The 27,986-nt window shown below is 33.9% G+C and overlaps 1 protein-coding gene across 1 annotated transcript in view; it reads right to left on the bottom strand.

The window, feature by feature from the left end:
• The window catches only part of AGMO (alkylglycerol monooxygenase), a 371,459-nt gene that overhangs the window by 17,208 nt on the left and 326,265 nt on the right, over window positions 1-27,986 (bottom strand). The gene's annotated exons all lie outside the window — the stretch shown is intronic.

The raw sequence follows: 27,986 nt of genomic DNA, 5'->3' as shown, positions 1-27,986 counted from the left end.
ACAAATATTTATCTCACTCTTTTCTTATGCCAGGCATTTCACTCTTGGCAGAGATGTTACTGGTGAGTAATATGGCCCTGAGTTTTTCATGAACATATATTAGATTTGTACAGACCTTATTTCTAAATCTTCAGGTAGAATTATCTTTATAATGTTGTCATTCAATGAAAAAGAAAAATATTTTACTAAAATGAGATCAATCCCAGGACTATATTACATTTTCCACTGATTTAGCTTACTTGTAAAATGAATCATATCTAGCACAGCTATCTTAACAAGGTTCTTACAAGAGTAAGCGATGAATCATCCTCATCTAGCAGGTAGAGTATTCCCTGAAGTAACCATGATTCAGTGCTTTGAGTAGCATTTTGGGGATACAAAAGAAGTCAATTTTAATTACAGTTCCACCTTAGGCAAGTTATTTAATCCTGCTATGCCTCATTATCTTCAGCTGAAAAAGAGAATCTTACAAAGTTGTTGCAATGTTCAATTTAAATAAGGTACATGAAAACTTACTACAGATTTTCATATGTGCAAACACTCAACAAACGTCAGTAGTTTCAGTTTATATTGTGTTATTATTGTCAGTATTGACATTAGATCAGCATTTACAGCAATGTTTTCCAAACTTGGCAATGCAAATATATCATAGAAGTTCTTCCCCTCATTGGATTTAACTTATTGTGTTCAATTATTATTGATGAGACACATAAAAATAGATCTTTTTTAAAATTCATGAGATAAAACAAGTATAAATAAAAATTCTTTATTTTTTAATTTATACTTGTTTTATCTCATGAATTTTAAAAATAAAATTTTAAAAATAAAAATACAAAATTTTATTTAATTTTTTTCCAACTCAATGGATCCTCTTACCCATCACTTTTGAAAACCACAATCAAAAGTATAAAGAAGTCTTCTATGTTCCAAAGTTTGATATCCTAGAAAAAACACTGGCTGAGCACCACGAAACGTGGATTCTCATCCTTTGGGTCACGAATAGCTGAATTGTTTTATTTTCTCAGGACAATCAGTTTATTTGTTCAATGAGAGGGTAGAAATAGAAAATCTCCAAGATCTATTATCAGTTCTATTACATGAAAAAAATAATAAAAATGACCAACACAATAGTAAAAAAATATAAATTTCCCCAGATAGCTTCCAGGAAAATCTAAATTTATAATAAAAAGGATACATCAGAAATACTTCTTCTTGTCCCAATTTTTTGCACAATAATGTAATTGAACAGAAAAAAAAATACCTGAAAAATCCTTTTGTAAAAGCATCCTCCACACATTTGAAGTATGTATAGAGAATGGCAAAGGATGGAAGAGATAGATTCCAAAATCGTCAATTCCTAGATATCAAGATTCCTGATCCCCTCGATGGAGGTAAGCTAGCTTCCCGGCACTCTGCTTCCCAAGATTTTACAAAGTTAGGATATGCAAAAGTCATCTCTGAAAAATAACTTGGTGGATATTGCCAAAGGTATGGTAGATAAAGCATCAGCAGTAGCAGTAACTCTTATGAAAATTTTGCAAAGGCAAGTAAATAAAAACATGTAAAATGAACAATTTTGACGGTTACTGGTAAATGATGGAGTGCTTCAAGGACAACAGAAATTTCACAGGTAAAATATTTTGCTTGTTTGTGTTTATAGTTCAAGAAACACAGATTGGCCATTAATGTATTGTATACATCCAGTAACAAAATTAAACCTTTAAAATATTTAGTTTTTACATGATCCATAATTTGTTGCTGTTTATTTCTCTCTTCAATGAGAGAGAAAGGAGAGAGAGAGACAGAGAGGAAGAAATTACTAGAATCTCTAAAAATAATTATGTTATGAAAAATCTGTAAAAACAAATCCATGGGAAATTTGTAACCAATATTAAATATTGAATAAGAGAAAAACTATCCTTTGGGACACTACAAATTTTCAGAAAGTATCTTTGTAGCTGAAAATGTGTTTATGATTATATCAAAGGTATATTTTATGAATTCTGGAGAAATGTGTTAATAATTCTCATGACTAAGCAAAGGCAAAAGAAACCTCTTTGGTTAGCTTCTGAAGTTAGCACATGCAGCAAAAGTTATGCAGAGTTAAAATTACCCTAGAAAATCCCTTCAATAACTCCTAAAGTATAATACACATGGTTTTGTACATACAAACGCTTTATGACAATTTTCTCACACCCTCAAATTTGAGAACCATTGTGCAAGGCTGAGGAAAGTAACCAAAGGAAAGTCTGTATGTAGGTTTCTCACAATTCAAACCAATCCTACCTTTGGGTCAAGGGGAAAAGAGCAGAGGAAAAAAAAAATGCATGAGGACCTCTAACATGTTTCTACTTATCTGTAGAGCTTGCTACTTTTTATTTTTAATATTGAACCTTATTACTCTAATACTTTTTTAAAGGATGTGGTTGCTTTTGCGAGGGTCAAAAAAAGAGTGGAATACGCCTTGCGATTGGTGGTAAGTCCCAAATCCTGATAATAGCTTAAATGCACAAATGATGTCATTCTACTTTATCTTAATACACAGAAGAATATTTAGTTTGACTTCTTGGACATAAAAAGCTTATTTTAAAGCAATGCTTTAACTGCCTACATCTTTTTGTTTCTCTTGCTATTTCTAACTGCATCTTTGACAGAAGTGATCCTATAAGAGCCTATGCCAACAGAAGTTTTATTTCAAACTTTCAAATGAATGAGTCCAATATAAATTCTGTCACAACACATGTAATATATCAAGACCTTCTGTTATAAGTAGAGTAAGCTAATTTTAAATCGAATACTAGCATTTTCTTTCCCCAATGATGATCCTCTGCAATAAATCAGTCCACCACAGAGTATTTACTACAAGGGTTCTCCTTGTTATGAAGCAAGACTCGTAGAGAAACTTACACAATCCTGAAATGAGAAGACTGTTGTGGCCCTTGGCAATTTCACAAGGAGGAATATTAACTAAATTCATTATAATTGGCTAAATTTCTCTACAATTTGATCAAAAGAAAGCACATGTATGTGGAAATTTTATTCTTCTTTTTTTTCCTCTCTTTTTTTTCTTTACTGTGATGAAGTGAGTTACCAGGTCCCCCAAAGACCTGAAGACTCAACACAGCTTGAGTTGTACACCGGAATTCTCCCCCATGAGTTTGGCCGCTGGGTCAGTAGGAATGATATTAGTACAATTTAATTTTCAAAACACATACAGTGGGACAGATGTGTTTTATAGAGACTGCAAAATGAAGGGGGTCTGCATATTGTTTTGGTACTATATGGTTAGAGATCACTGTATGAATCTAATTCCTGCTGATAATCATAACTTGTCTTTGTGAAAACTAGTTTATAGTATTTGTATATAGCACTATGGAGAATATCAAAGCTACCAAGATTTGAAACAGTGCAGCAGGAGCTCCAAGACTTTATGTAAATTAACCCCACAACATGGAACACATTAACTTGAGGGTTTTAGGAATTTGGAACTCAGAATGCCTAGGATGTGGGCTTAATTGAAATGCAGTATTATGACAATCAGTTTTTCTCTAGAGACAGGATTTTTTAAGGTGCATTCAAATGTATAATTGAGCATTGACATATTACATCATGGTGATACATTTTAAAAAACCCATATCGGCTTCACAGTATTTATTTCACTGAAATACCACTGGTCATTCAAAGATTCCTCCTTTAGCAGCAAGCCATCTGAATAAATGAACGGCACACTGAGGTGAGCCAGTCAACTCTCAGATGGGACCAGACCTCAAAAGCTCACACATACACAAAGCACTTCTTCTGGAAAAAATGTTTCTGGGTTTTCAACATAAATCAGGGTCAACACATAATACAATCATACTCTAGTGTATTTAAAAGCTGGAAAACAGTCTAACTAGGACTGTGATGCTTTTAGCAAACCTTCAGGCCAAACAGCAATCAGAAAGAGAATTCATGGCTTTGGCTTTGTGATCAAACCCTGTCTCTGTTCTTGTCCACAGAGGGGTTGCCTGCTTTCCTGGGGAATTGTTAATGGGCGTTAGAAAACTACACTTTCTGCACTGCTATAATTTTATAGGGTTCCTTTTTCTATTTTTTTTTTTTTTGTAAACTGTAGACACTAATGAACATAGTGATAAGTAACACTAACATCCAAGAGCCTTGATTTTCACACAGTAACAGTTAATTTATTAAACTTTCATGGTCAAAGAGTAAGCCAAATCTTCCTATTGGAATTCTATAGGCATCACTCATTTATAGTAGTAATGAAAAGATTAAAGAATAATGATAAAAAATAATAAAGTGTCACTAAAATTCAATATAACAAAACTCTTTTGGTCCAACTGCATACTGAATTCAAGTATATGTCAAATAAAATCAAGTTTTTTTTACATACAAAATATAAAGTATGAAACTAAAAGTTGCTCATTGCATGGGAGATTTAAGAACTCTAGGATCAATAGATCAACACATATCAATTGAGCATGCATTACGTTCCTATATAAGTGCAAGAAACAAAGTGACAGAAAAAGTGTGTGTGTGTGTGTGTGTGTGTGTGTGTGTACATGCACATATGCCCAATCCCTTTGACAATGTTTGGCAATGTGAAATATAGATCATACCCTCAAAGGGGCTGGGACTTCCATAAAGTGTCCTAATTCACAGGCACAAAACTATCTTTTACTATAAATAAATACATCGTTTGAAAACCTAATATATAGCTTACCTTAAAAGAAAAGAAATACTAGAGTCTATGGAAAACGAGAAGGTGAGGAAGGAAATACAGTTGAAGTTGTGATGTTGCAATTCAGCCATGAAATGTGACCTTGAATCTATGAGGGCTGTGGTAGATGGAAAGAATTTTCTTTCTACAATTTGTCATATGAAATTGTTGGGGCCCCCAAAGAAAGAAATGTTAAATACTATAAAGATGTTCCTATATCCCAAGGAACATGGGAAGCCCAGGGATATTGACAATCTCAACTGAGGGTGAGTTCATAATAAAAAGTTAAATGCATGAACAGATACATAATCTCTCTCTCTCTCTCTCTGTCTGTCTCTATGTGTGTGTCACACACACACACACTTAAGAAAAACAAAGACATCTTGAGAGAGACGTTAATATGTGCAAGAAATGGAGAATTTACACCACAAATACAAAAAGTAATGAAGAAGCAGGAAAGATATTATAAAGTAAGTTTCAAGTTTAAAGGGATTAAAAAATATAAATAATGAGAAACAAATAAGGGACTAAAAATAAATAGCAGGTAATTTTAAACATACATCAAATAGAAACATCTTAAATTAAAATATAAGATATTGAAATTAAAAATCCAATGAACTGGCAAATAAAATAATCACACTCAGAAGAAAATAATGCAAGATGAAAATAAATACGGAGATACGGAAGTTAAAATGAAAAATACAACGTGTCTAATTGAAATTCAAGAAAGTAAATGAGAAGAATGGTGGAGAGGGAATAACAATATAGAGCAAAACAGAATTACTAAAAACCAAATACGGTATATAAATGGCACACTGTTAAATAGTTTATTGTTCACCATAATTTATGAGAAATATTATTATTTATTTATTTAACTTTATTTTAGTTTCAGGGGTACATGTGAAGGATTGTTATATAGGTAAACTGTGTGTCCTGGGGGTTTGGTGCTATTAAATAAAACTAAATGACAATGAATATACTGCATATCAAAATTGAGGGATACATGTAAAATTGTAGAAAGAAAATTATTAAATTTATCAATAAGAAAAAAGACATATAAATGGTAATATATCCAACCAATTAAATGCTGTAGATGATAAAAATGAAAATGAAGTTTCATATTCCAATGTGGATAAATTTCAAGAACAAATTTGAGTGAAAATGTAACAGTATGGAATTATTTATGTAATTTTTTAAAAAGCAGAAGTCTGCTATATTAAGGATATATAGTGAATAGAACTACATCTTCCTTCAGAGGAATGAGAGACATTAATACTATATTGACTATGGGGGGGGGGGTGTGTGTGTGTGTGTGTGTGTGTGTGTGTGTGTGTGTGTGTGTGTGTGTGTGTGTGTGTGTGTGTGTGTGTGTGTGTGTGTGTGTGTGTGTGTGTGTGTGTGTGTATTTTGTGAATTTTTTTGGGGCCATATGTTTTAGTTCTTTTAATGATGACTCTTTCAACAGTTCTTTGTTCTTTCAGTGTGTGTGTGTGTGTGTGTGTGTGTGTGTGTGTGTATTTTGTGAATTTTTGTTTGACGATTTTGGGCCATATGTTTTAGTTCTTTTAATGATGACTCTTTCAACAGTTCTTTGTTCTTTCAGTTCTTTTAGTGGTTAGTTCACATAGTGATTGCATTGGACAGGAAGGAAAAGAATGTGGTTGAAGGGAGTGGGCTTCAAATGTTCAGATAAAAAATTCATTTCCTTTAAAAAATCTTAAAATATATTAACTCTCCTTAAGCTTGGCTAATGTAAAATTCTGGATATTTTATTTTTTCTGTATTTTTGAAAAAGTATATAGTTTAAAAATATTTATTAAGTTAAAAAAAGAAGAGTTCAACAAGACCTGTGAAAGGTCAGGAAAGCTTCAGAATACAGGTGATATTCCTGCTGGCCTGAGAGACAGATCAGACCAAGAAGAAAGACTAACTCAGTTGAAGCATGGTGCACACAGTTCACAATCAACCTGTTGGTAGAAAAGACTGGCCTGACTCTTTTTCAACATATTTGGAATTAACAGAAAAATTGAAAGAGAAGTCCATCTATGGGGCTATTCAGTGCTAGACTGAATAACGTGAATCTTATTTGATGACTTTGAAGGATAATGCCATAATAAAAGTTGAAATATGTAATATGAATTAAATAGGAGAACAAGTCAGGTAAAGCTGTCAGAATCATGTTAGATAAGAGAAAGTATTGTAGCTTCATACATTTATTGATCAAATTTGTATTAAGTACCTCCATGCACTAATTATCTACACAATGTTCATTAGCATAAAGGTGAAGATTAAAATACTTATTCAGGAAATAATTATTTATAAAATTACAATAATCAACCAGGCCATTTCTACTCTTACGGGGTTTGAATTAGTGTAGATAATACAGATCTTCGCACAATTACAATGCAGTGTGCTGTGTGCAGCAGGGACATCTAATATAATCTAGACAATCAAGGAAAGTGTTTGGCAGAATGAAGTGCTGGAGCACAGTAGTTGTTCAATTAAGTATTCATGAATGGATGATTGCATGATTACATTAACTAATATTTAAAGTGAGACAAGAAAGATGAAGAGAAGTTTGCTAGCTGAACACAGGAAAAAGGAAAGTTTTGGGGCCAGAAACAACAATCCAGGAAGGAAAAAAAGACCTTTTTTTTTTAAAAGAAATTAAGAGACATTCTGAGAGGTCTGATCCTGAGAAGCACAAGTAAACAGTAAAGAGGGATAAGGCTTGTATAAGACAAGATAGGTGATTGAAGCGTTCTCATCCTGGAGCTATGTGAATTCGATTTACTCTTCAGCACCCAGGCTGTGGTGTGGAGAATGAAGACTGGCTAAGTGGTAAGTGGATGAGAGTCCTGTTAGGACACCGTCTCAGTAAGCTGATGATGACAGTGGCCAGAGGGAAAGTAGTATTGGCTGTGGGGATGGAGAGAAGAAGATGGATTTAAAGGATTTGGGGGGATTACACTGTGAAAGTGAATGAGTTCTCCAAGGAGTATATACCTAAGAAAATATATCTATGCTCTCCTGATAATCCCCTAACATCTTTCCAGACAAGCCAGATGGCTTATTACATGTTTCCTGCACACACCCCAGATCTTTCCTGTTGTACAGCTCCCTTCATACTCACATCCTCTAATTCTTTTCTCCAATCCCACTTCTTTAAATCCCACCCGTCCTTGAAGGTGGGCCTCAATGATACCTTGCTCATGGAATCTTCTATGATGTCCATTCTTGTATACAATATATAATCTCTGCTTCCTCTAAGTCCTTAGAATTTTTGCCTTATTTCTTTTATTGCATTACATACTGACTGCTATAATGGCAACTGAACATCTTATGTGTCCACCTGACTGTGCCTTTTTTTTTCCTGGAGATGGAGTCTGGCTCTGTTGCCCCAGGCTGGAGTGCAGTGCCTTGATCTGGGCTCACTGCAACCTCTGCCTCCTGGGTTCAAACGATTCTCCTGCCTCAGCCTCCCAAGTGGCTGGGATAACAGGGGCCCGTTACCACTCCTGGCTAATTTTTTTTTTTTTTTTTTAGTAGAGACGGGGTTTCACTGTGTTTCCCAGGTTGATCTCGAACTCTGAGCTCAGGCAATCCGCCCGCCTCGGCCTCCCAAAGTGCTAGGATTACAGGGGTGAGCCACCATGCCTGGCCCTGACTGTGCTTTAAGGCCTGGAAAAATATCAAATATGAGTTGTTCCTATTTAAAGTGCTTGGCATACTGTCTTGTGCATGTTAAGGACACAGTGATAATATTTATTCAGAAATAATATAAATCCAGTAATATTTTATTAATATGAATATATAATTATCTTATTAGAAAATTAACCTTATTTCAAAACCACTTAAATTTAGAACCTATTGTAAAACCAAGCCTAGAACTGGCAATTGGCTAATAACAACATATGCTATTATTATTATCATAAATAGCATCTATTTTCAGGACACAGATCTAAAAATCTGTCCCCTGAAATTAATCTAATTATGTCCCCTGAAATTAATCTAATTTTAAATAAAGTAGGTGTTCAAAGAGATATGTAGGCTGAAAATGATGATGCTATTGTCTGTGATATTCGTAAATCTTATAAAATAATGAAAATCATAAAAACATTCAATAAAGTTGAAAGACTAGGAAAATACAATGAGGATGTCAGAATGATGAATAACTTGGTGTTGTTTTACACCTCCAAGAAAAGAAGGAGAAAGAGGCAAATCATGTTAAATATTTTCTGTTGTTGTTTTCTCAATCAGTATGCCTCCTTGGTAGTGGGCTCACAGAAAATGTAGGAGAATCATTTGGCCCCTTTTGGCTTCTGGATATTGAGGACATGTGTGTCGAATCAGAGTTACAGGGTGATTTCCACGAATCCATTCCAACCCCTCTGGAAGTAAAGTCTATCTGTCAGTTCCTTGAGCCAGGGCTGAGCTCTTGTAAGTCATCTATCAAAACTTTGGAATCTGGCTGATAATGCTGATAGCTAGAAAGCTGCCTTTTGTGAAATAACAACTTTACCTACATCATAATCACAGAAAGAGAGAAAAAAAAAATGACATGGCTAAAAAAAAAAATCCTCCTTGTTTTTCACTTTAAATTCTTTATTTCCCTTGCTGAGACAAAGGGCAATAGTGGTGACTATAGACGTAATCCCCTTTCCTCCTAAAAAATTCAAGTACAGGGTTTTGGTTTCACAGCAGTCAACTCTGATATTTCTTCTCCTGGTGAGAAGCAGGATATGCTACGTGGCTTTTGTTTGTAGGCACACTGGAGGTTGTAGAATCCCTTTTAAAGAGAAAATGAGCATATGGAAGCTGTTTTTCGTAAAACTATTGTTCAATTGAATGTTAAACATACCATCCACAAAATTAAATTTAAGCATCTGCTTCCTTCAAGGAATAGCCACTTGCCCTTCCTCTAGAGAAAAATCCAACAAAGGAAACATAGTTATTCTTCTATTGCAGTATCCGTGAACTAGAAGATAACTATTAGATATATGTTGTGCAATTTCACCAATTTCATAACAATTTCTGTATGTAAAAGGCAAATATTTTTAATATTTATATAGCATTACGTTTTCACTTTCAAATTATTTCAAACTTCACAACAAAACATATAGAGTGTTTACATAGTTTTCTTATGATTAGTTATTCAGTTTGGAGAGTAAAACTTTAATATAATCCTGCAGTTTTCCTTTGAAATCTTTTGGTCTAAAATGCTATTATTGGAGGAGAAAGCAAGATGTAAGCTTCAAATTAGTCCAAGTTGCTACTTTTTAATCACTTTATTAAAGCATTTTGGGAAGAAGAGTTAGTATTTCTGAATCCAAAATGTTTAACAAGTTATCTAATAACAGATTTTTTTTTGGTCTAGGTATTAGAATCCTGACATTACTCAATAATTGGTGCTTTATTTAATTAATTAGTTCACAGATACCTGAAATGTAGCCTCAACTTTTGATTTTGGAAGTCAGAATGAACTTAGAGCCTGATGAACAGCAAACATAGACAAAAAGCTCAAAATATTTTGAAAATAAAACTGATAGAAAAAGAAAGACTGAGTGGGTAGAGCGATTGAGATTTCGTGATCTTTAGCATTCGATCAAATATTCCCTTAAAGCAAAAACATGTTTTGCAATGTTAGTCATCTTGCTTTTTGGCTAGTCATTAGAAATGGTCAGTAGTTATTAGCAACCATACCTGTATATTTCTTTATAGAGGAAATTGTTATGTCTATTAACCTATCCTCTTCATTTGTTAAATAAATCATTTTCCCCAGTTTTTTATAATGAACATTTTCAAACTTACAGAAAAATGGAAAGTTTGGCACTACAAATACTTCAGCCTCTTTCAATTTTCCACATATATTTTTCCATACGTGGTTTCCCCTATCTTTCTCTCTCTCTGTCTCTCTCTCACTCAAAACATTTCTGAATATTTGAAGTTGCAAATACCTAGAAATTTACCCCATATACTTTAGTGTTCATTTCTTAAGAACAAGGATTTTCCCCAACATGCTTAACAAAATATCATCAATGAAATGTAGTTAATATTAATATAATTATCTAATATGCAGTTAATATACAATTTTCCAAAATGTCTCAAATTATGCCCTACTGACTTGTGAATACAGATGCATGAGTGTGCATGTGTGTGATTGTGTGTAATGTGTATATACTCAAGAATGAAGCATTTCATGTGGTTTGGTTTTATATTTAATTCAAACACCACTTCAAGATTTTATGTGTAGATAAATCATAACAGTTAGAATACAATAATTTCACAATAATTTTAAATGAGTGCTCAAAAGGCTATTTAAATAAAATATTGAAATTCTTCAAGACCTACAATAAGAAGTGTTATAGTAACTGTTACTTCTGACTTGATCATTATTGCTGTTCAATTTTGTATTAACACTATAGGTTACTAGAAATAACATCATTATTGATATCTAAGAGACAACTAGCAGGTACAATTTTTGATAAAATTGTAGTTTCAGTGATATTGCATTATATTGAAATGCTACTTTATCCTTATAAAAATACAATTTTCAGAACACAGTGATTTTCATATAGATATAAGAATGAACATTTGTTAAAGATTCTATTCAACGAGGAAACTAGGTAGATGGTATAACTTTTTAAGAAGAAAATGTAAAGAACAGACACATTTATAGAATATTAAATGTCCATTAAGGGAGAAATATTTTTTCCACAGGGATTGGGGTTAAGGCTAGACAGGACAGAATTTACATGTTTACATATAAGAATTATTGGAGTTATAAAACACTCCCATAGAATAAGACTCTGATACATGAAGAAGTCTTCTCTAGCACCTAGACAATGCATAGTCTCTGAAGTACATAACTTTTCCTATATCTTTATTAATACCTGCCCCATCCATTTAAAATTTATTATACACTTAATATCAGAGAAATATCCTTGTTATGACATTTGAATTATCTTGATCTATACAATTAATTAATCCTTGACAAAGTTTAAAATAAATTATGAATATGCCCATGTCACAAATGTTTTCATCAACAGCTTCACTGGGAAATGTTCCAAAAATATGTACTTGAAACAAACTTGGCTGGAGACTATCAAATAAAAACTTTATTATTTAAAATTCTATTATGATGAACCTCTGGCATGTAACATTTATTTATGCTGATGTGTCAGAATTATTATATATAGGTAAAAAGAATAAAGAGAGATCTAAATTAAATGAAGAAGTCAGAGAGCATCTCCTTCTAAGAAGGTATGGTGAGTCTCTCTATGCACAGGTTTCCAGAGTTCTGGAATCAGATTATAAGTAAAAGAAAAAAAATACGATTCACAGAGCTACACTCTTGTTAGCAACCATATACTCTAGCCAAATCTTTCACCTCTGTTGCGGAATGAATATTTGTGTCCACCCTCATAAATACAGATGTTGAAATCCTGACACCAAACTGATGGTATTAGGAGGAGGTAATTAGGTCATGAGGGTAGAAAGCTCATGAATGGGATGAATGTACTTATAGAAAGAGATAAGAGAAAGCTTGCTTCCCCCACCCCTTTTTGTCTCTCTGTCCTCTCTCTCTTTCACTCTCTCTCTCTCCTCTCATCAATGTGAGGATGCAAGAAGAAGGCCATCACCAGAAACTGGATGTGCTGGCACCTGGGTCTTGGACTTTCCAGCCCCCAGAACCATGAGAAATAAATTTCTGTTGTTTAAGCCATTTCATCTATGGTATCCTATCATAGCACTCAAACTGACTAAGGCAAGCACTGAATGTCTTATATCCCTCCCTTATTGCCTCATGTCCCTGAAACTCTCTATGCTTGAAAAATCTTTTCTATTGTTTGAGCACCACTTTCCTTTCCTAACTCAATTAATTAAATAGAGCTGTCCCAAGGAAATATAAAATTATGGTTTGGGCCATGAATAGGAGCAAAGCAATTAGCAAATTTGGCAGTATAGGCAACAAGGTGTAATTATATTTACAAACTTAAAAAAAATTGCTTCATATTGCACATCTAGTGATCTTGGCACAATTTCAAATTTTTAATTTTTTACTTGTGATAAAAATAGGCATATTGATTGTGGAAATTTTGGACAGTAGGAATATTATATATAAAAGATAAATGTCCTAATTCATGGGTAGAAGGCAGAGTTTGGGGAGACATCATTAACATTTGGTATACTTCTTTCAGTCTTTTTTTTCTTTTTTCTTCCACTTTCTGTTTAAAATTTAGTTCATGTTAAAATTATACTAAATATATTGTTTGATACATATTTTTATTTACCATCAGACGAACATTTTTCCATGTGATTGCATAATCTTCAAAAATAAGATTCTTAACAATTGTGTAGTGTTCAACTGCATGAATGCTCACAACTTTTATCCATTCTCCTGAAGTTGCATTCCAAATGCTCCTAAAAATTTGCCTTTATAATTAGATGATGGTAATCTCTGTAAAAATATCCTTCAGTTAATCTTTGTATTTTCTTATGATATGTTTTTGTGGTTTTAATTACTATGTCAAAGATTACAAATGTTTTAAATTTCTCAATGTGTTTTGCTCCAAATCCCTTTAAAATTATAGTATAATTTTAATTATTATTTCACACGATTATAAAATTGTGTGAAAATTTACCATCCTACCAGAAGTATAAATGTATAAAAGTGTGTACATCTCATTACACCTACATCAATCTTGGTAATATCCTTTTTTAAAACCTACATTAATATGAGAGATAAAAAGACAGACTAATAACTTTAGTTGAACCTTTTTTATAGCTGTTAATATTATTGAGTTTCTATTATGATTGTTACTCATGTCAGAATAAAAACTTAGCATATTCATGTAAAAGGTCATTTCTTGCTCATAAGATTAAATAAATATATCTTTGTTTATAAAATATTTAGGAAAGACAAGCTCAGACATAGTAAACACATTTTCTTAATTATTTAAGAGTTGGTTAAACTGATAGATTCAACTTCTTATATTCAGTCTGTGGCTGTTTTTGACATTTTTTTCATAATTCTCTTCTTACCCTGGCAACTTGGCATCTAATCCACTATCTATCTGACACATAGTACATTTTAAAATAAATATTCATTGAATAAATAAAAGAGAAATCAGCTTCTATTATGATGTGTGGTTTCTCATTGCATATTTCAGATGTGTAAATGTGGCCAAAGTTTATCCTTGCTTTCTTTGCCCCAGTCCTGTTCATCACCTTCCCTAAGAAAAACTAGCCTTTCTCACCTTAGATTTTATTGGCTAAAATCTTATCAAACCTGAGCTTGGAGGATTTCCAAAAAGCAGAACTTTGAACTCTATGTTACCTTTTCATGGCATCTGATAACAAACTCTGTATTTTAAATATTATGAACTAGCTCCATATCTAAATCAGACCAATACAACAAGAAAATTATCTATAAGAATAAAACCAATTTGGTTCTGAATTACAAGGACTCTGATGTTTAGCCATGTCAGACATGACCTTAGAAAAGTCAGTTAAGCTTTAAGATGACAATATTTTTCTGACACCAGTTCTGAAAAGGACATTGTGTTGATTTCTAATGAGAAAATAGTAGATACAAAATTATCTACAACATAATTTTCTACGGACCCCACATTAACAAATAATCGTTGATTTTCCAGTCCATGACTTAGCATATGAAGCCATGCTACATTTTTAAAGAGTAGAAATATGGGGTTAGAATTACTGTTTAGGCAGATATGGAGTTCAAAGAAAAATACTCTCTCTGCATAAGACCTTTATTATTAACCCTGAAGAAAACAGTCCTGAAGAATATCAACTAGTTCATTGACCCACAGCAAATCATTTTGGCAACCAACAGTACATTCAATTACTCTCAAACCTTGATTTCTAACAATTTCATGGGGACAACATTGAATCTTGATAATTACAGATATAACTCACTATTAAAGTCACTGTCTGAAGAATTTTTATATTCATGAAAAATAGTCTAGCAGAAAACATCATTATAAAATCAGTAAAAAGAAAATGCAAGAAACGTATCTCTCAAAGTCAATATTTCCAACAAAATACCACCTATAAAACAAAAGAAGAGAAGGACTCTTAATTATAGTTAGGGAAGAATGTTGCGTTATTTCCTGAGTAATTACTTGAAAAATCCAGACAAATGCAAAAGTCTCTTCCTTAACTTCATCTTTTTTCCTAGAACCAGCTTACCTTGATTTTATTGGTTTTTCTTGCTTAATTGAATTAAATTGGACATAAAGGCACCTTTAACTTTGAACTGCTGCATACCAAACTGCAACTTAACTTCGTATGTAACCAAATTGCAGTCTAACTTAAGAGTATATTTCTCAGTAACAAATAGCTGAGTATCAGCCAATCACATCAAGCAAACTTCAGCCAATCACAAGCTGCCTACTGATCAACCATGTCCATGTAAGGCAACGCCAAGCTGTAACCAATCAAGCTGCTTCTATAGTTATTTCCAGTTTCTACCTATAAATACTGAAAATTGTGCCCCAAAAAGTTAAACAAACAAACATATCAACAATGACAACAACAACAACAAAATGGTGAAAACAGTGACAAATATAAATTCTTGAGTTTATAGGATGGCAGATTAAAAAAAAAAAAAGAAGCAACTTACAAAAACACTAAAACTCCCTCAGCTTATAAAATAAAACTGGCTAAAATCAGTTGGGACCAATATGGCCAACTGGAGTCTGCACAAAATAAGGTTGCTGACATTATGGCTGGAATTTCCACTGCATGTTTCACGGTAACTCCTCCTGAATTTACACGTATGATCCATGAGGTAGCATGAAGCAGTAAGTGCACATGCCCAAGGACTTTGACTTTCCAGACTTTTCCTTTCCTTCTAATAATCAACTACTAGTTCCAGAATCCACCCTCTAAACCTTTTCTAATAAAGTTAATGACTTAAAATCAGCACAGAGTGACAGATTTGAACTGGACTTCTGCCTCTTTGTAGGTCAACTTAGAATACAAAGCTTTTCTTTCCTCAAAAGCTTGATATTAGAGTATTGGCTTCTAGTGTGTTGGGCAGTGATCCCCTTTTACACGGTAACAATACTGACTGCCCATGTTGCTGGGTGGAGCTCTCTGAACTTCTACTGGGATAGGGTGCTGCCTGATTCATGAATTCTTATTCATGCATATAAACTCTGCTTATTTTAATTTCTTTAAAGTTTTTCTTTTAACACTCCTATTGTTTGGAATAAAACTCAATTTTCTTTCCATAGTATTTCTCTCCACAGGAAATTAAAGTCTACATTTTTCCAACAGATAATAGTAGAAGTCTACTTTGGTGGGCAAGTGATTAAACAAAATATGTATCTTAAATTAACAGGTAGTTTGAGTCACACGTGGTCAAAACCTGAGTTGAAGGCTTTCCAAACGATAAAAATACTCCACATAGGGCATAGAACATCTACAAGATTCATAAAGCTCAAGGAAAGGTAATTTAAAACAATCTTGCTAGCTATAGAGCTTAAAGGAGCTTGAAGGAAGGCAGAATATGAAGAGAGATGTATGGAAGGAGAAGTAAGGAAAGGTTGAACAAAATGGGCTGGAGAAATAGTTGTAAAAGAGTCAACTAAAACAGCCAGAGTACACAAGCAGAAAATAAAATATGAAGGGTTAGGCAGAATCACATATTGCAAATGCAGTACAGAAAAGTGAAAGAGCAAGTCATTAAGAGAAAAGGAGGAAGGAAACAAAATAACTAAAGGAAAATAAGTAAAATATACCAAGAGATATAAGTGATCACTTAAAAAATGATCTGGCATTTATTCATGTTTTGCCATAGTAATTATCTGCCAAAGCTGAAATTACAGTATTCCTCTGTGATTTGTTTTGATAGATTCAGCCAGGTGCATTATCTGTAGGCATTCTCATCCAGGAGAAAAATTAGCCAATCATGGATCTGGATGTAAATTTAAGGGACAAGAATAAGTAAAAGCTCTCCAAATGATATTTACGCAGTGGTCCAATCAAAATTGCATAAATTACTGAGTTCCATTGCCAGGAAAAGGGGTTAAATTTAATACAGCTAGACAGCTGAGCAGCTGCTTTCATGATTTAAATAAAAACAAGCTGAAACTCCTGCTGTCAGACCAGTGATATATGACTTGTAATGGGATGTTTCCAACCTTTACTTCCATATGGCTGCCTACACTTTAGGTAATGCTCCCTGCCTCCAGTTCAACCAACTTTTCAGAAAACATCTGGGTCCCATTCCTGCTCCATTAGCTACAATGTTGCCTCCGACAAACACAAATGATCCATTGCACAACATCTCTTCACTTTGGGATCAAATTAGGGAGTTTCATTGATCATTTTATCATGTCTATAACCAGAGGGAGTATATACAAACATGACACATATTCAATTTATGGAATTTCTTCACACAGTGTTCATACTACTAGGGATAATATATTTAAGATGAAAGGTGGATTCTAAGGGTTGGAATACAAAAATAAGATTAAATAAAATAAAATAAATAAAATAAATAAAATAAAAGCTATCCTCACAAGGTGGGGTTTTTGTCATGCTACTTTCTTACTACTTTAACTAGAAACTTCTCCCTGTCTACACATCCCCTCATCCTTCCAAAAAAAAAGAAAGAAGAAATAAAAAATGCCAAATAGTTCTTTGAAAAGTGAGTTCAGCACAGGGGAAAAACGTGAGAACTTTTTGCCAACTTCACAAAACTTTCACTCATTTCAAATTCAAATAAAAAATGGATTCCTTTATAAGAATTATGGGAAAATGCAAAGTATATACATATATATAACTAATTATTTATATATAACTAATTATTTATATATATACATAACTAATTATTTAGATCAAAGTATTTGTGTGTTCTGCAAATCAAACCAAGTCGGAGGCTCACATCTCCTAATAAGATATTTGATACTGTAGAATTCAAAATGTACTAGATGTTATTCTGTAAAAGGAATTAGAAATATTATCTGATACTTTGTGATTGTGCCTCCGATTGTCATCTTGTAACTCCCAACAATACTTAAATACAAGCCATATTTCTCATTGTAATTCACTGAAACAAAATTAAAATTATAATTTATACAATTTACATTAATTTCTTATTTTAAAATAATAAATGTCTACACATAGGCACATATAAAATTTCAAGCCAAATTTTCTTAAATTATTGCTTTCCCCATTAAAGGACTTACAACAAAGGAAAAGAAAAGAGGAGGAGGAAAATAAGAAGAAACAGTAATACCAGCAGCAGCATATTGGTGGCTGGATACAGAAGTTTTGAAAATTTTGTGACAGAAATGGAGGAAACCAGACAAAAGTCCTTTTTCTTAGCAAGAGTACAAAAGTGCTTACGTTTTTTCCTCTTACAGTTACAAGTTTATTGGTTGTCTGCAAAATTTAAGGTAAAAAAAAAATTACCCATAAATAGAATCGAGGAGTTCATCTCCTGGGTAAAATCCTGCTTGAATCTAGGCAATTATGAAGGCTTGACAGGTCCTACGTGGGACCTATGTCAGGGACCTGTCCTATGGCAAGTCCTACAGGGGAAGCTCCCCTCCTCACACCAGACTTGGTGCACAGAGAGTGTATCACAGATTCTGAAGATATTTTCAGTAAAAGACTCAGGCCCTCTGTTGGGTCATGCTCTTTGACATATTTACATTTCTAGTCTAGGCAATTTCATTCCTAGGTCTCCTTATCTGAGGCCTTGTGCAGAAGTCTTTTTCAGGTGGCTCTGCAGAAACCTCCTTATAAGAGAAAGAGAGAGAAATCTCAAAGACACTTTTCCCCACTCTGACTCAGTCCACAGTACTTCTCACTCCTTGCTCTTCCCCTTTGCTCTCTCCCCACCGCAGAATCCATGAAACTCCTAGAGCCTTTTGTTCAGGACTCCCTCAATATTGAGAAGACTGCAATATCTCTGCTCGTCCCGTTGGCCCTCAAACTGTGTGTCCTTCCATGGGGGAAATGGAACGAGGGAAGTCATCACTTTCTCTGGTGTTAAACTCTTGCTTATTCCACTGCACCATTAAAGCTTCACTCTTTCATTTTTGGCTTGTTGCTTTAATCAGCTATTTTAATTCAGGGTGGCTCAGCTCTCTTTCTCAGCTTATTGAGTCCTAGATCATGATAGTGAACCAAGTTCACGTTCATTTTCAATTTAGAGCTTCATCAGAAGAGTTTTCTGGAGCGTAACAAAATACAGATTGCCCACCACTCCCCTGCTTAATTTCTCCGTAATTCCTAAATATATCAGCGTGATGGTTCTAGTAGGGCAAATGGAGGTTGCAGTAGGACAGGAATGTGGTCCTATTTCATTGGGAAGCTTGCTCCACTTCCAATATCTTTTTGTCCTTTTTGTTTGACAATCAAAACTTATGAATAGGATAGTTTGATGGACTCTGCTTCTATACTTATCTCTCGCTTCCCCAGCAGTGTGAGTCAATGTATTCTTCCGTGGGCCCCAACATTATCTCCCTATCTCAAAGCATAGATCAAATTGGCATCCCTCATATCATGAGCTTTCTTTGAAATTCCCTTTTGTATTTAACACAATGCAAATTTTGCGTTATGTTTTATAATGTCAGTTTGTTATAAGATCAAATAATGTGTTAAACATCACACCATTTGAGAAAGCATGTGTCAGTGTTTATTCAATAGCTTTGCATAATGAATGATCATAATCAATTGATATGAATGTTCCATTTTGCAAAGCAAATTCTAGCGGAGCTAGTCAGACCTGGGTTAAGATTATAGATCTTCTAGGCATTACTAAATTATTTGTAAGGATAATGTTACTTGTCTTGCAGCGTTCTGTGAGGGTAAAATGAAATAATGTGATTTTCAACACCTATTTCTTCCCTTTCTTTTGCACCTCTTTTCATATGTAGCTGGTATAAAGCTGTGCAACTTTGTGGCTCAGGTATAACAGGAGTGGTCAAAGTAACACAAATCTGACAATAAATAATGATAAAGTAGTTACTTGTATATTTATCACAGATTGTTAGAAAAATGCCAAAGGTGGGTTATGCACAGAAAACAAAATGCTCTTAAAATGCTCTTTAAAATTGCTAATTTTCCATATTTCTCCCCAAAGTCATATTTGTCATATAATTGTATCTGTTTTCAATCTCTCTCACAAAATTCTCAGCGATTTTTTATTTCTCATCCTCCTACCTGCTGAAGATTTTCTTCTCGTTTCCTCAACTATCAAAGAGATCTTTTCAATGCAAGAAATCTTCCCTTGCCTACTCTCTACATTATCCATTTGCTCACTCTGTACAACAGAATCCCAAGACTCTGGCTAGAAATTCCAATCTCCTTCTTACAAGACATGGGAAGTGGAGGTGCCACAAGTATCCACAATATTTTAGGAAACAGAGCTTCTGAAGCTAAGTGACTTGCACAAGGTCACAGCTTTCAGAAGTAAAAGACAGCTTTTCCCTTTTTCCCCTTCTTCCTTCTCTCCTTCTCCCTACTGTTCTTGTGCCAATGTTCTTTCTTAGTAAACCAAACTGCCTTAATCATATATCAATATATCAGAATACATGCGGCATAAAAATGTGAGCCTTGCACCACTGCTAATTTGATGGACAAGAGGATTGGAGAAGAGCTGGTAGTGATCAGTTAATGAATGTCAAAGTACATTATGAAGAAAAGAGTTCTGCCTTTATAAATTGGAATGTCTATGCTAAAATTTAAAGAATGTGTGCTACAAAGCCATGAATAAAACATCTGCCAATGAGTAGAATATCAATCAAAGGAAGTTTTACCCAACAAAATTGCCTCAATTACAATTCAACACTTCAGTACTCTATAAAAATACAGCAATTACACCAATATTTAACTTTAAACATGGAAACCACACACACATACACAAAACTAGAGGAAAAACTCCATCTGGTTTAAGCTATCACAAAAGTAGGTAGTCCTAGCAATAGCAAGTAGGAGGAAAGGAATTTAGGGTAAAAGAGGGAGAAAAAGAGTAAAGAAGTTCTAAGAGAAAACTGAACAAAGCATTTTAAAGAGTAAACAGAGGCTATAAAATATAAAATGATTGCATAGATGGAATTTTATGCCATGAATCCCATTATAAAATCAGACTATTATTCTAAGTAATAGCCATGTAGGTTTGATTCACATTAACTGTCCACAAAAAAAGGCAAGAATTCTAAGAGATAAATTGGAGACACCAGCAAAGGAGAAAGGGAATTAGTAGCCTTAAAAATCTATAAATTTCCACATGAGGACATTACTTTTTTATTTTAGACTACTGTTAAGAAGATTTATGAAAAGCATGTTAAAATCTGTAAGGTACCATGAATCCATCTAAATTATCAGCCACAGGTTGATAGTGTAAACACTTGGCTGGATTGGGTATTAGCAACCACACTCTCTTCCTGGAGTCACAGGAAGTGATTCCTTGAACATATGTGTATCATCCAAGATCCAGGCAGAAAAACACAGCCCTCTCCAGGGAGACTGAGGGAGGGATTGGAATATGGAGAAGCAGTTACAAAAATGATGTCAGAGACTAGAGGTTACCAGGGAATGGGGAGAGGTGGACTAGGGAGCTATTGCTTAATGGTTACAGAGGGTTTTTTTTTTCCCCCTTTGGATGATGGAAAAGTTTTGGAAATAGTGGTGATGATTATACAGCATTGTGGATGTACTTTAGCATGAAAAAGTCAGGAAATGGATTTAGGAGCAAAGCAATTAAAGCCCACATAACACACATTGCTGCGGTATGTAGTTGGGCACATCGCAAATGATTCTGGTGAAACAGAATTTAAGATACTATAAAACATATTAGGCTGGGTGCAGTGGCTCATGCCTGTAATCCCAGCATTTTGGGAGGCTGAGGCGCGTGGATCATGAGGTCAGTTCGAGACCAGCTGATCAACGTGGTGAAACCCTGTCTCTACTGAAAATACAAAAATTAGCTGGGCATGATGGTGCGCCCCTGTAATCCCAGCTACTTGAGAGGCTGAGGCAGGAGAATCACTTGAACCCCAGAGGCGGAGGTTGCAGTGAGCCAAGATGGCGCCACACTGCACTCCAGCCTGTGAGACAGAGCAAGGCTTCGTCTCAAAACAAACAAACAAATAACAACAAAAAAAATTAGAGAAGAAAAGGTCAAAATCTTCACCTGAAACTTCACCACTGACTACTTCTGAAAATGAGATTAAAAATAGTCCTTCCATCCACTTGCTTTCTGACCACAAGTAAATTTATGTTTGTCAGATAAATAATAACTTGAATCTTCCAAATTGAGGTTCATGATTACCCTTCTCAAAGGGGACTTAGCTATTTCCTTGCCATTCCTAAGATCCTTATTCTGTGTAAATGTCTATCTCTCCCAAGGTTAGTGTCACATTTTTCTCTATATCTTCCTCACTTTCCCCCACACAGCAAAAGTCCAAAAATGTCTTGACTCCTTTATCTGCTGATGGCTTAGTTCACTTGGATACTGGTCTTGCCTACATGCAAACTAGTTTCAAGATACGCTAGGAGAACAAGTTTACAAAACAACTCTTAATGACACACCCACCTTTAAAACCCAATCTCTTTTTGGTTTTGTGTTTTTCTTACAGCATAAAATCTTAAAGTCGTTGATCTATAGCTGGGGTCAGCAACATTTTTCTGAAAAGGAACAGCTAGTAAATATTTTAGGCTTAGCAGGCCATATGGTCTTGGTCACAACTACTCAACTATGCCACGATAGTGCCAAAGTAACCAGAGACAGTCTGTAAACAAATAGGAGTTGCTATGTTTCAATAAAATTTTATGAACATTGAAATTTGAATTTTACATCATTTCATATGTCACTGAATATTATTCTCCTTTTGACTTTTATTCTACAATTTTAACATGTAAAAAGTATTCATGGCTTGTGTGCAGTACAAAAACAAAAGACATGCTACAGACCCTTGATTTACAACATAAATTTATAAAGATCTGGCCTCTCCCTACTTTTTCCGTTTTAGCTTTTCCTAATCTTCTCCTACCCTATGGTTTTGTTATGCTGAGACACTCACAGTTCTCTGAGCATATCATACCATTTGCTGAAAACTTCATCTGCCTTGAATGACTCCCTCTTCTTTTTATAGATTCTGCAAATCTACAGAAAAAGAGATCCTCCTCTGCTCAAAGAGATCCTCCTCTGAGACTCTCCCCCGGGTCCTTTGAGTTGTGTTTTTTCCAACATTTCTTTTATAATCTCTCTTAATCTATAATATATGTATATATCTAAACACAACTCTCAATGTATTGAAATTATGTACACATACTGTCTTCCCCACTGACACTTTCCTTAATGAAGACAAAGACCTTGTTTGTGTTTTTGTCCTCAGAATTTTGCAAAATTTTGAGAGAATGGCAAATGTGCAGTAAGTGTCCGTTGAATGATTAGAGTGTTAATTAATTAAAATGGAATTCAACTATTTGCTTTATCAAGTAAGGTTGAACTTTAGGGTTTCCTCATTTATCCACTAGTAAGTTTGATTCAGAGTATTATAATTAAAAATTCTCTTCAAATTGGACGCTGTTCATAGAGGACTAACACAAAGACGGGAAAGTACTGGTTCTTGTTTGTATAGTTATGATCAGAAATAGGCCATTCTGTTTCATTTTGTATTTCAGAGACTAAATTAACTATTGTTTCAGAAAATAGATCCTAAAGAAAGAAAATAGAGATAGGGATTGTTACAGCCACCAATAGCTGTAGAACTTTGGGGGCATGCAGTCGAAATGCCCAGAAACCACACTGGTGACTTTTTGTCAATTTAACTCTCTTTGGATAGAAGAAGGAAGCAATTCACTTTGGAAAGTAATTCAAAACATTACTTTTATGGAACAAACTGGTAAGCAAGCTAATATTGTGGTTCAGACTGCAAAATTTACATCATTTTCTTTTTAAGAATAAATCAGGAAATTCCACAGAAATTCCCCACCAAGGGTGGCTTATTCTTCTCTGCCCTTTGGTTTACTTTACAGAAAGATTCTTAGAAACATTATTATTAGTGGATGGGACCTCAAGAGCAAGTTTAAAATACACTTCAAATGCTATAAAGAAATATTAAATAAAGGAAAAGGATATATTGGTCTCTATTTCCCGAGCAAGAGGGGAAAGCACAAGGAATTCAGGTTACACACTGGAAAATATTGTTCATGTATAAAGATTTAAAGACACTGGAATGATTCTGTAACTGAAGGCAATAATTCTTAAGGAAAAGGTAAATTTCTATCAGTTTGGGGTGGCTGAATAATACTCTGTCTAGAAATAATTAAGAAGATTTTATATAGTCAGATACCATTTTATAGATCTTGTAAAAACTACATTTACATTAAACTACATAAAAACTACATTATAATTTATAAGCATGACTCTTTTTTTAATGAATTTGAAGGAGGACATATAATAATCATGTGTTTATTAACAAATCTGTCAGTAACAAAAGGGAAGCAGTTTTGCTAGGTAAGTGTGGCAAAGGAAGATAAAGAGCTCTGTCTTGAATTATCTACATCAGATGTTAGGTGTGAGAATGCTGTTTCAAGATCCCTGCTTTGACGTGGACATAAGAAATATACAGTGACAATAATCAGTACTAAGGCTGAAATGTGTAAATTAATAGCTTAAATAGGCCAGTCATAGATGATATTATTGAAAGATTTGATCAAGTGAAAGATGAGTAAGATATATGTTGAGGATATATGATTTAAAGATGAAGATTAGGGTGACTTCTAATTGCTATCTACTGGAAGTTGCCTAATTTAAAACAAACAAACAAACAACAAGAACAAAAAAAAAATGGAGTCTAGTTACTAGTTAGTGATTAAAAAGCTCACCTGATACTATAATTATATGACAACCAAACTGAAAGGCATGACAAGCACACCTCTGACCTAAAACCTGATCAACTAAGAAATGGCCATCTAAGAAACTGGTAAATAAAAGTGTTGGTAAAACAAAAGAAATTGGTTAAAAAAAAAAAGTATTCAAACAAACATAAAAAGTGTAAAAAGTGATGAGACCTTTATTATTGAGGCAAAGAAAGATCCTTTGAATACCTTTTTAAGGTAAGCATTGTGAAATCAGTCTCAAATGTGCTTTGTAACTCTTGGAACTTCCCTAAAGATTATTTTGCTGTGCAGCTCCGTATCTGCACATATTCACACCAGACAGTAGACAGAGAACAAAAAGAAGTAGATTCCAGAAGCAGCAGCTGAGATCCAGAAAGTGTGGGTGGAGAAATTGTGTTTACCATGTTGTATGTTCTTTCTTCTTTGGTGGGTCAGGCTTGTGTCAGTGTTTTCAGAAACATTTTCACTAGAACACATGAAAGTAGCACAAAGGAAGGTAAGAAGCTCATACAGGCTTTCTTTTCTTTATATTTCCTGTGTTTCTGTCATTTATGGAATAAGAAAGGTCTAGTGACCCTTTAAGATTTTGCCTACAGTTCTGTTACAATGTCTATAGAATATATTTGGGTTAGATCTAGAGAGTGTTTTTTTTTTTTTTCTTGCCAATAGAATAATTTACATTTGGAATCTCACCACATGAAACTACAGAATTTAAAGTCTGTTTCAGAAGGTAGAATATGAGAGGGCAGGGAAACTAAAAGATATGTTTCTATAATAAATCAAGATAAAAGTTAGAATGAACATTTCCCTTGTGGGTTTAAAATACCTATAATTGTCCTTTAAATGATAGTAATACACACACACAAATACACAAATATTGACCAAGACAGTCTTAACGTTCCCCTCAGCTTGACCAAAGTGTAGACAGGCTTTCTTCTTGACTATAGGCTTCAACCTCCCTCCTAACCTTTCTCTTATGTTAGAAAACAGAATTGTAAATTATTTCTCTGCCCCTTTGAATATAAACCTTCTTTCAGCTTCTTGCCAATGTTACAACTCCATATAGTCTTTCTCAGAGATCTGTACCTCAGGAAAGACAGGGCCCTTATTTATCCCAGTTTCTGTGGGAAGGCAGAAGCCTAACTTTGATTAGTCCCACATCAGCAAACATAGATGGCCTAATCACATTGACCAGCCTCTCCCTTAATGACCTACAGTGCATTTCTATTAATTTACCCCAGCATTTAAAACCCATTTGCTTTTTGTTCCATTGGAGCTGAGGTCAATTTCTCTTTTTTTTCGGTAGTATTGACCTTTATTTCAATAGTTTGAATAACTTTTTCATAGGCATTTAAAACAAGTGTCTGTAGCAATTTTTCTTCTTCAATACACACACGTGTGTGTATTTTTAAATTAAATAATATTTCAAATTACTTACATTAGGAACTTGTTAAGGCATACAAAAATACAGTTAAACAGAAGGAATAAGTTATAGTATTCAAAAGTTCCAGGTGAAAATTATAGTTAACAATAATTTATTGTATATTTTGAAATAGCTAGAAGAAAAAATTGTGTTTAATATTCCCAACACAAAGAAAAGAAATATTTGAGTTGATAGATATCCCAAATATCCTGATTTGATATTACACATTATACACAGGTATCAAAATATCACATGTGCTCTCAAAATATGTACAACTATAATACTAATATAGCAATTAAAATAATTTTAAAAATTATTTTTCTTTATTTTTCATTTTATTAATATTTTAAAGGCTATAGAGATAGCTTAAAACACAAAGGCAAAAAGGATTATATAAATTAAAATTATTATATGTGGAAAATGAAGGAAATTCTAAGGCCAATGTTCAGATAAATGGAGAAAGTACAAATTGCACCAATTAAGGGAAAACTTCCAATTTTACATTCTATTACAATAAATAAAATGCATCCCTTTTATGCAATAAAATGTCATAGAAAGTGATAAGTATAGTTAGATTTGAAATATAAAAAATACTCTACATGTACTAGGACAACATAACTTTTAATAATATGTACCCCCATTACTATACACCAGGCGCAGGCGCTATTTAAAGTTGTTTGCATATGTAAACTTATTATTGCACATAATGACTTTTTGAAGTATTATCCCCCATTTTACAGATGAGGAAACAGAAGCACAGAGAGAATAAATAACCTTTCCAAGGTCATGAAGGTAGTACCTGGTAAAGCTAAAACTTAAATTCAGGAAGTCTGGTTCTAGATCTGTGCCCTCAATGTTATTGAATGCCTGCTATCCAAGCACCATCAACACAACTTGTTGATGAGAAAAGGCTGAGTTTGTTGTTTACTGTTCAAAGGGAAAATATCACAATGAGAGGTTTTGTAGTAGTGTCTTGGCTAGGATCGGGTAAACATCAAGGTACAATAGTATAGAATCCATAGAAAGGGTTAGATAATGATATTTGATGCAAAGGATTTAAAACTTAGGGTACAAAATGTCTGCTAATGAGTTCCATTGCAGATGGATTGACTGGGAAGTTCCTGTTATGAAATGTTGAGCAAGTTGCCTAGGTTAGAGTCTCCAGGGATAGTAAAGTCATGCTGAAGAAAATAATGGAATAATTAAGTCATGTTACCATATATAGCAATCTGTATGGAGGTTAGGTAATTCTGCCTTCAATGTCCAACAGTGTATATGGATATGTGGTTCTCTTCATTGCTTAAAAGAACCCTACAGCAATTCGTGTTGTTATTTGAAAGCAGTGTGCCTGTATAATTTATCTTTTCAAGGTTGACATTTCAGTATGAGTTTAAAGCACCATTTATGTCAGTAAGCCAATGAGGATAATTTGTCAGTCAATCAGGGCGTTTTATAATTTCATTTGCTATCAATCAACTCTATGTAGGTGCTTCTTATTACGTACATTTATTAAGTACACTTACATATTAAAAATATGTAAGTGAACATATTTTGAACACACTTGAACTGAATAACACTGTTTAATGAGCCTCAGCGGTTTTTAGCCTTAAATGCAGACCTTATGATTTTGTCTAGGACATGTAAGGAAAGGCTGTTTCCACATGTGTATTTCCTTACCCATGCATTTTGAAAGTAGCATTTTCCCTTGAAAGTACCTTGTTGCTTTATCTTTTGTCATTGTTTTAACTCATTATGAAACAACAACTTCTGCTGCAACTCATTATGAAACAATAACTTCTGCTGCCAACAGAAACTTCAAAAAGAGAAACATGCTTTTTCCTAACAATCAAGCTACATCAAAAGGGTAATATAATGAAATAAACATCTATTTATTCAATACATGCTAACTACCTGGTGTGTTAGGTCTCTTCATATTAGGCTTGCCATATT

Source organism: Pongo abelii, chromosome 6, assembly GCF_028885655.2.
Source record: "Pongo abelii isolate AG06213 chromosome 6, NHGRI_mPonAbe1-v2.0_pri, whole genome shotgun sequence".
Taxonomy (NCBI): Eukaryota; Metazoa; Chordata; class Mammalia; order Primates; family Hominidae; genus Pongo; species Pongo abelii.
This window is presented reverse-complemented; position numbering and strand designations above follow the sequence as displayed.